The sequence below is a fragment of the Dasypus novemcinctus genome, chromosome 3 (assembly GCF_030445035.2).
Source record: "Dasypus novemcinctus isolate mDasNov1 chromosome 3, mDasNov1.1.hap2, whole genome shotgun sequence".
Classification (NCBI taxonomy): Eukaryota; Metazoa; Chordata; class Mammalia; order Cingulata; family Dasypodidae; genus Dasypus; species Dasypus novemcinctus.
The window spans coordinates 111,442,008-111,452,446 of NC_080675.1; positions in this window are offsets into that span (position 1 = coordinate 111,442,008).

The window sequence follows — 10,439 nt, forward strand, 5'->3', positions numbered from 1 at the left end:
GGGGAAGGGGCAAGCGCCTCTCCTCATTTCACGGGTCAGGGGTTCCACAGGGAAGGCAGGGAGGCCAGGATCTTAGACACTCGAGTCCTTTCAATCTCCCACTGTCCAGGAACGCTGAGGCTGGGAATCCCAGAGACCTGAGCCCCACCCATCGGTATCCAGCGACGCCAGAGCCCGAGCCAGTTCTTGAGGGCCCCACTAAGCTTCGATGGGGGGCCTGTATTCTGCCCACATCCTGCACAGCCAGCTCCAAGAATGCGGGAAATCTATGGAGAAGAACCGGGAAAACCTCCATTAAGAAGGGTATTTTTCACCCCTTTTAAAAATACATTTGAGGTTTTTTAGGAATGTGACACAGAAAAATAATATGTAAGCCATAGTAGAGTGGATATGGAGAAAATTACAGAGGTTAAAGGAATGCCCAGTTTGGGAAAGGAGGCTTTGGGGTGCGAGGCTGAGCTGGGCGGGTCTGCAGCTGCACTCCCGTGGTGGCGGTGGAAGGGTGAGGATGCCCCCTACTGGACGCAGTGGGGAGCGCATACCTCCTGGGGAAATGATGGGGCATCCAGGGAGAGGTTCTGAGACACTGCAAATGGGTCTATATCATTTCTGATCTGTGGAGATACGTACGCTGGAGAGGGAGATACGTACGCTGGAGAGTTTAGCATGTGTGGGTTTTGAGTCATAAGAAATTATATTCAAGCCAGTGCTGCCTCCCTGGATGCAGCTTGTGGTCTGGGATCCAGGAGGCAGTTCTCAAGGTTACTTGCTCGCTCGGTGGTTTTGTGTGGCGGCACTACGCTTTGGTTCCCCTACCCATGCGTCAGAGAAGTTAGTGGTGGAAGCTGGACTCAAATCATTGGGTGACATAGTTACCAGCCAAAGTGGTCAAGTTAGGTCAGCTTCTCACCTGATGCCAGTGCTTACCTGATGAAGCAGTGGGGTTCAAGGGCCTAGACGCCTGGGTTGTGTGCCTTGGGCAGATGGCTAGCTGACGTGCGGAATGAAGGTGGCTCAGTGGTTGCATCCTCTTGTCTTGTATTTACCAGTCTGGCACAGGAAGCCACACCCATTACTCTACACACCAGCCTCCTGCTAGCTGGTTTATCTTGCCGTATTTTACCTTTCTGTGCCTCAACTTCCTCACCTGATAAACGGGCATAATAACGCTTCACAGGGACGTTGTAAGGATTCAGTGGCATAGCGGATAATTCGAGTGCTTCATACAGTGCCTGCACATGAACTCAGTTTCCTTATCATAACTAGTGTTATTAGCAGAAACTGGCAGGGGAAATGCAATGTTGCTTATTACTTCCTCTCAGCACATATGCTGTTCTTTACATAAGTGTTTTCGCTAACATGCTCTTTGGATTTTCTTTCTGCAGCAGTTTGTGTGGTCCAGGGGCTGTGCCCACCTTCCCAGGGTGGCCTTGTTAGGAGTCCCTGGCTGTGCACTTGAGGCAGACTGTCCCCCAAGTGTTCTGAACTCATGAAGTCATGCGCACAGGAGCTCAAATCGTTGACCAGTGACAGCCTCCCACCGCCTTCATGCCACCTTTGTCCACCAGCTGAGGAGGCAAGTCTGAGAGGAAGGACCAGGAGCTGTCCAGCTGTCGCCTGTCTGTACAGTTGTGGCTCCAGATGCAGCTCTCCTCTGAACTGTGAGAGCCGCGTATAAGTGGAGGCAGGGACAAAGCTGGGTAGCAGGTGCTGAGGTTCTAATCCCTTGGGTAGGGGAGGAGAGGCAATCAGAGTTTCCCAGAGAAGCCCAGCAGGAAGATGTAGCTTATACTCCTATCCAAAGTCCTTTGAGAACTAGAAGTGGAAAAGAATCAGTGACGTGTATGTTTCCCTTTGAGAGCCATTTTGGATCAAACTCACCTAGAGATACAGCTGAAGGAGCACTGAACCCATCCCTCAAGAAATCCGGATTTTAATCCCAAACTGAGCAAGAGTTTGTTGTGTGATATTGGCAAATTACATCAGCTCTCTAAATTGTGAAGCTTTTGGTCACTTCTAGGATTCCTTCCAGCTCTATAAGTCTCTCTCTTTCCAATCAAAAAGTCTAACCTTGTCACCTGAAGCTACCACCTTTCCTCTGAAAGATGGAAAATCTAGAGATGACAGCTTAGATAGCAGGGAATGTTTGGCTCCTACCCCAGCAGGATGTTCTGGAACAGATTGCTCATCCTCTCTGCCTCTGTTTCTCCATCTTTGTAAAAGGGCAGTTTTCATCAATTAGATGGGCCCTTTCTCTGGTAGACATGGTGCATTGCTCCCAGGGAATGCCCTCAATATTGGCCAATTGCTTCTGTCTTTACCCCTGTCTCGGTCCACCTTTTTATCAGGACTTGAGCAAAGCCACAGAGGATAAGTCCCTCAATTCTGTGAACAGCAGGAAGTTGGGAGACAAACTATGGATCCAAAAACATCTTGACCCACTGGGGCAATGGCCTGTACCTCACAAGGTAAAATGAACACGGTTTAACTGGGAGATCTGGGCTTGGCTCCAAGGCACCGACTGTACAAAGGCAGAGTGGGGAAGTAACGGCTTAGCAGAAGCACACGAATAAAACTGTGGGGTTTTGCTGAGAGCCAGCTCCATATGAGTCAAATGACAAGGCTGGGGAGGAAAAAAAGCAGACAGGCTCTTATGTTGCCGAATTAGTGTCGAGCACAGAGCCCAGTAATTCTTTGTCTTGGTCTCACACCAGGATCACCTGGGAAGCTCCGGTAGCACTGCATATTCCTTGCTGCATCCAGACCCTCTAAATCAGCATATAGGATGGGTTGATGGAAAAGGAGGAAGGAAGGTGAGGAATTTCGATTTCTAAAGGCTTCACCCATGGTTCCACCGTGTATGTATAGCCAGGACCCTAGAACCAAGAAAGCCTCAATTCCATTCTCATTCTTGGTTTGTTAAGCTTGCTTTATCATGGAGAAACATGCCAGCTAGAGGACATCTGGTGGAGGGCAGCCAGGATACAGGACACACAATACACAGGGCCAACAGAGGGAAACTGTTTTAGTTTGCTAAAAGCTGCTGAAAGCAATATACCAGAAATGGGTTGGCTTTTACAATGGGGGCTATTAGCTTATAAGTTTACAGTTCTGAGGCTCAGAAAAATGTCCAAATCAAGGCATCAGGTGACTCTCTCTCCCTCAAGACTGGATGCCGGCAATCTTGGACTCCTTTGTCAAATGAGAAGGCACATGGCAGTGTCTTCCTTCTCCTCCAGGTCTCGTTGCTTTTAGCTTCCTGGTTTCTGTGGCTTCCTCTCTCAGCTTCAGTGGGTTTCTCTTTGCTCCTGTGGCTTCCTCTCTCAGCTTCTATGGGTTCCTCTCTGAGCTCCTGTGTATTTCTCTGTATTCATCCCATTTATTATATTAAGAACTCCAGTAAGAGAATATGCACGGTGGGTCATTACCCCACTGAGGTAATCTAAACAAAAGATCCCACCTACAACAGGTTTATACCCACAGGAGTGGATTAGCTCAAAGGACGTAATCTTTCCTGGGGCCTAAACAAGCCTCAAACCACCACAGAACCACAGAACCACAGCACCACAGCACAGAAGACACAGGTGGCGAGGGTGTCCACTTTCAGATTGAATAGACTTGTTCTCTGGGGTTCCAAAGGTTAGAATCCAGGGCCTATTTTGGGTTGGGTTCCTCAAGAAACATTCTGAGATAGATTTGCATGCAGGAAGTTTATTGGGGGATGCCCTCAGAAACAACCTTTAAGAGAGCGAAGGACCCAGAATTGAGTAAAGGAAAAAATTGATCAGTGATGCAGTCACAACAAAGGATTCCTCCACAGGGGACTCTGGGTTTGGCATGATCCAAGTTGGCCCCAACTGAGGCCAGAGGCTGGAATTTTGACACACACAGCCCCCTCCCTCTTGCCTGGGCAGACTACCCCAGGGGGAGGGTTCAAGAAGTCAGGCTGGGCAGCTCCTTCAGTGACTGAAAGAAATTGCAGGGAGAGGCTCAGCTGGGAGCCATCAGCAGCCAACACTCCTTGCAACTTGAGGGACAAGTGCCTTGCTCCCAAACACAACAGTCTACCCCTTGCACCGCTCAGATCTACTTGCTTCCTAGAGTAAGGTCACTCTGCCTGGGAAGAACTCTTCCAGTATTCTGGTAATCTTTTTCTCCAGGAAACTTACAAGAAGGAAAGTGGGATACTCTATATCTCCCACTGCTGCAGCTAATCTTGGTGTCTCGGGGTCTATTATCTAATCTGGATTCTCTTACCATCATCTTGCACTTCTGCTAGTCTAGATGGCTTACTCAGATCAACTTTTAGCAGGCCAGGCTGCTGAACTCGTTCATTTACTATAAAAATTGGGCAAGGGAAAACTGACTTTTCTCTTCTTCCTACTCTGATGAGACTTTCTCACACACCCCCACCTCATAACCCACCTTTTTTTCATTCATCAGTGAGGCTGAACAGCTAGAGTATTTCTGTTTAAACAAGACACGTTCGAGGTCACTGGAAAATAACCTGCACCCAAGGAGACTCTAGCCTTTCTCTTCCTCTTCTGCGCCCCACCTCTTGAAATTTTTTAATTGTGGTCCTTACTGCTGCCATAATCAGCATGACTACATAGAGTTCAATTAGATCATTTATATACCAAGAGTTATATTAAAGTAGAATGCACAAATGAACATGTCATAATTTTTGTTACAATAAATATAAAATTTACCAAAAAAAATTGGGCAAGGGAGTACCAAGAAATACCCCAGTGGATCACCTGAGTCCCAAACATGTTCTTTCCTGCCCCCATTGTGCAACAGCAGCCCTCTATCTTCCAAAGGATCATAGTCAACTACCCCACTAGGGGCAAGGTGTAGAAGCCTTTTCTTGCCTGCTGCTCTCTTGGTGCAAAGAGTCTGAAGGAGTGAAGAGAGCCATAACTTAAAGTTTAGTGGAATTCTTGTTCTGTCCCTGTGAAGTGTTTCCCTTTTATAAACCAGACCTTCTAAACCCAGAGAGCCTGAAATTACAGGGACAGGAAACACAAATTCTCCCAAAATGGCCACTGGGAGTGATGGTAAGTAGGACAGTCCTACTTCTAGCCCTTGGTTCCTAGAACTATGTATTTACCTGTTGGAGCAAAGAATCATTCTATGGTTATTGATTGGGGTAATACTTCATCCTGGAACATGGTGTCCCATTATCTCTAGAAGGGTGTTTCAGCTGCACCTTTGAAAGGCTGGTCTCTATTATCTATTATCTCTGTTCAGCTAGCAGCTTTGGGTAGGGAGGTATGGGATTGGACTATTGGATCCCATGACCACATGCCCACGCTTTTGCTGTAAAATGGAACTTTTGGTCTGATGCAATGCTACGTCAGTGAATCAAACACTCTTTAAGCCCTCAGAGAGTGGTGCTAGTTGAGGTCTTTGAGCAAGAAAGACACACCCTATCTAGAATACATGCCAGTTCAACTCATGATGAGTCTCTGCCCCTTCCAGAGTAGAACATGTCCAATGTCAACTTGTTACCAACTGCGTGGTCTTCTTGAAGGATGCTACCATATCAGGGACTCGGCATTGGTCTCTCTTGCTGGCAGGTTAGACATCTGATGGTGACAGCTGGATCAGCCTTGGTAAGTAGGAGCCCCTTGTTGAGCCACTCTGCCACAATACGGCATGTGTGCCTATGTGTAGCTTCCATCTGTGCCACTGTGGTCATTTAATTCATTTGCCTGTTCTGGCTACACTAGGTGGTTGATGACAGAGGCTGTCAGTCTATCTACTCTGTTGTTCAATGCCTCCTCTGTGGTGGATACGCTCTGGTTGCCATTAACATGTAATATGCAGATCTTTACATTTTGCCCACTCCCATAGATGCATTCACATACCTCTTTTCAAGACCTTCTTGTTCTCAATCCTTCAATATTTTTCTTTCTATGTCCTTAACCAATCAGCCAAGCCATTTGACACTGCCTATGAGCCTGTTTTTATTTTCACCTTGGACCACTCTACCCAGGAATCATTGTAGCAGTTTGATATTATTTATAAATTCCAAAAAAAGGATTATGTTTGTTAACTGGTCTGTTCCTCTGGGTGTGATCCCCTTTGATTACACTGGATTCAGCTGAGAGGTCTTTGATTAAATTATGTTAAGACTGGAGCTTCAATTTGACCAGTAGGGCGTGACTCTGGTTGAATCCCCTCTCCCTTGGTAGGCTGATATAAATGGACACAAGAAGACACACAGAAAGAAGACAAGGGAAGAGTGAGCGCTCCACAGACACAGAAGAGGAGAGAACTTGGTCATTTCAGCCCTGCCATGTGACAGAAAGGAGAAGGTTCAAACAGCTAAAGCCCCAGGAAGAGAGATGAGCCCTATGTCTGAGATTGGAAGAAGCTGGGCCTACAGAGCCTAAAAAAGAAGGAGAGACCTGGCAGAGATAGACTGCCATCTTGCATCAACACATAGCAACAGACTTTGGTAAGAAAGCAACCTTGAGTTGGACTCTTTAGGGCCTTCTAAGCTTTTACCCCAAATACATACCCTTTATAAAAGCCAATAGATTTCTGGTACTTTGCATCAGTACCCCTTTGGCTGACTAATACCGCTATGATGATAATTCAAGTCCCCAGGTCCCAATGTCAGTTAAGATCCTCCATCCAGCAGACCTTAAAATGTTTGGCTTTCTACTTTTCCCAGTGTTAAGTAAACCAAATAAAAGGCCATAGGCCCCTTTGGAGAGGAACCATTATTATATTGCCATAGTACTGAAGGATCCTTCCTTCTGGGGCCCTGACCTCTCCTTGAGTCAGTGGGTTCTGGATCTAAAAATTGACCTGGGTCTGGAAACTGGACAAGGTATTGTGATTTTTTACTGGAGCACCTGCCATCACCCTGGCCTACAGAGGACAGCCAAGGCTGAGCTGCTTGGTGTTGCTGATACCCCCTCACCAGGGAATACATTTTTGCTTTGACAATAAGAGTAACCTCTGGACCTTCCCACAAAACTTAAGTGGGTTTTCTGGCCCTACATAGAATACCCTATAGCATGCCCACTTTTCTGAGCTTTTTGATCCTTTCCTCCACCTTCTCCCACAGCACTTCTGATAGTTCTCCTGTCAGGATCCCTGTCTGAACTGGGACTCCTGTATCATGGGAGAGTTCTCCCATGTCCATAAACTCTCCTGTACTCGACTATGTTCACCTCCCTTGATCAAGCTGATATGTACTGAGGGCTCAGTCCGATATACTCTCTCACGGTTCCTGTAGTACATGTTGGTTCCTCTGGCGGCTCCTTCAGGGTATAACCCTCTTCCTTCCCCAGCAGGCCCAGTAGATCTCTGTCCAGGTTTCGTTGTAACTTGGCCTGATTTACTAGCCTGGTAGGCCAGGAAGGAGAGGCAGCTCCCTTTGGCACCTGAGAGCAAGTCCCAGGGACAGACTCAACTGTGCGCGCCATCAGCAGCCGACATTCCTGGCCGCTAGGGGAATCGTGCATGGTGCTGAGGGTGGTCTGGGTGTTTGACCCCAGCAGCCACCACAGAAGGGGAGTTCAGCTCCACCTAGAAGAACAGCAGGGATTAAGAACCTAGTGCCCTGGAGTCAGAAAGGCTCAGGTGTGAGTGCTCTCTATCTAGTTCTTGGGCAAGTTATTTAACCTTTCGGAGACAGTTTCCTCATATATAAAATGAAGGTAAATAGTAACGACATGATAGATTGTTGTGAGACTTAAATAAGACAGGGAACCTAAGTGCTTAGTACATTGGACTTGGCATATAATCAGGGCACGATTTTTGCTGCTCTTAGAACCGGTCAGAACTGGTCAAAGCCCAAAAAGGCTGCCTCAGGTAGCAGAAAAGAAGGTCCACCCTCATGGATGGTCTTTAGCTGATATTGGAGAGTGCTCTGCAGAGATGCTGTGGAGGGGACTCAAGGGTCCTTTGTGGTCAATTCCATCCCCAAACTGCCTTCATGCTCTGATTCCTGCCTGCCCTTCACTGGGGAGAGGCACTTAGAGAAGTATATTCAGTTTCAGGCCACTAGGGGGCCATTTAGTTGCCTGGAACAGGAGTACACTAATGGTTTCTTAATGGTTCAGGCACCAGGGAGAACAGACTCAATTATATCTGAAAGCATTTTGAGTTCCTGGGGTAAAAGACACTATGTAAATTCAGATAATAAATAGGCCTTATTGATGACAGGTTAAAGAATCTGACATTGCTTCATTTGAAGAAGAACAGGAAGAAAGGAATTGAATAAGGGCTTCAAGTATATTATATGTTAGTATAGAAAAAAGTGACGTTTTCCTATGCCAGTGGGAACCAAAGAAGACGAAAGAAGTCTAATTTGCAACAGAAGAAATATGGAATGCATTCAAGAAAGAGGACTGAAGGAGACTTTGGGTTAGTCTTACCTAGAATCTTTAAGAATAATTTTCCTTAATATGATTTTATGATCAATCCTGCCAGGAAGGCCAGAGAGTAGGGGAGGGGAAAGAACAAGAACTTTCAGAGACAGGTCAGGGATTTTAACTCAGACCCAAGGGGCCGCTGTGCTAGGTCAACTCTGGTCAACCTGGGAGCAGGGTAGGGAAGGAGTGGGTTGATTTTTCCCCATCAGCCCACAGAAGGCAATAAACACTCCAAGCTTCCAATGTCCTTGAAATTGCTCAGAAGGCAAAAGGCATCCAGTTAGCTGTTGCCGGTGACCTGCCAGGAGTGGGACTGAGGGCCTGGGTTTTAGGCCTGTGGTTCCAGCAGTCAGTCAGCACACTCAGTTGTGGCGGTCATTTGACCTGTGTCTCTGAGATGGCAGGGCACCTGAGGGAGGAAGGGGCTTCCTTGCACAGGGGAGGGAGAGGCGAGGGGTAATTTGTGTCTAGAAACCAGAGGTTCCTGTGAGGGAAAGGAGGATGTGGGAAGGTTAGCAAAGGTCCTGCCCCATAGGGTAAAAAGCCAAGGAGTTATTCTCACATGTGCAGGGGCAGGAGGGAGGGCTACCCATGGAACCCCTCATGCCCACAGCCGGCTCCCCACACCCATTCAGACACCTGGCCTGTCCACACACAGTTCCCCAACATAGGAGGAGGGCAGCAGAAATTCTGGACAGCCTTACAGAGAGGGAATGGGGAGGACAGAAGGAGGATGGAGGGGGATGGCACAGGGAACACCCCCCCCCCCCCCCGAGTCCACTGGCAGAGGGGTCCTTGGAACCGACCCAGGAGAACCCAATGACTGGGCACAAGACCCACTCACCGCCGGGCCCCCAGCCTGGAGCCGAGTGAGGATAGATCTCACTTGGGAAGGGTGGGCAGCAATTGTCCAGCCTCTGGGGCCGGGAGAGGATCAAAGACGGGCAACGCTGGGAGCCTCACTCCACCGGTTCAGTGCAGTCCCTTGGGTCCAAACAAGCCCAAACCTGTAAGTCAGAAGGCCCCCAAAATGGGACGTAGGACTGTCACAAACTTTGGGACCGAGGTGGGAGATGAGTCCGGAGAACTAGCTCTGACTGAGTCTTTGTCCCGGAGGCTCCGGGAAGCCTGGGCGCCGGACCCAGGGGCTCTAAAGGGACAGGGAGTAGGGAGGATCCCAGCAAAGCTGCGACGACCAGCCCGGATGGGGCGGGGGGAAGGCGTGCGACCCACCCTGTTTACAGTGCGAACTCCAGGCGCCTTCGCTGCCTACGTTGGACGTGGGCCAAACTGGCTAAGCGTGTAAGGGCCGGAGAGCCGCCTGGAGGGCACGTGGACCCGGACGGCAGCCCAGAGCACTGCCGTGGTATCAGCTCCACTCTGGGGGTAAACTGAGGTCCGGGAGCCGACGCCGTTGCTATTCCTCCTGTCACTACCACAGCAGTCAGCGCGGGGAAAGACTAAGAAAGGCTGTGCCAGAGTTGATGGCTCCGCGCTCCGCCCGCTCGTCCCCGCCCCAGTCCAGCTCCGCACTCCGCCCGCAGCACGCCGTTCCCCCTTTAAAGAAGCCCGGGGGGCTCCCGTGCTCCCGCTGCCAACCCCTGCAGGGTTGCGGAGGCATTGCCCCTTTAAGAACCAGCCTCCTTTAACTAACTCTCATCTAACGGGGCGTCCCGCCGGGGGCTGCCGGCGCCCAACAGCAATCCTCCTCCCAGCCCGGCACTTCCGGACCCCGGCATCGCCCTTTTAAGAGGCAGCCCCCAGCCGCGCTCTCCCCCGCCCCCCGTGGCCCGCGCGCGAGGCGGGGGAGCCGGGCCGGAGCGGAGCGCGCGCTGTCCGCGCGGCCACAGGAGACCGGGCGGCCGGCGGCCGGGCAGGCGGCGGCGGCGGCGGATGGGGACGCGGAGCCGGGCGGCTGTGGCTGTGGCGGCGGCGGGGAAGCAGCTGAAGGGGCGGCGGCGGCGGCGGCGCTGGCGGCGGTGACTGGCCCAGGCCCCGGCGGCGGCGGCGACGCGGTGGCGGGCTGCGGTCGGGCGGCGTGAGAAG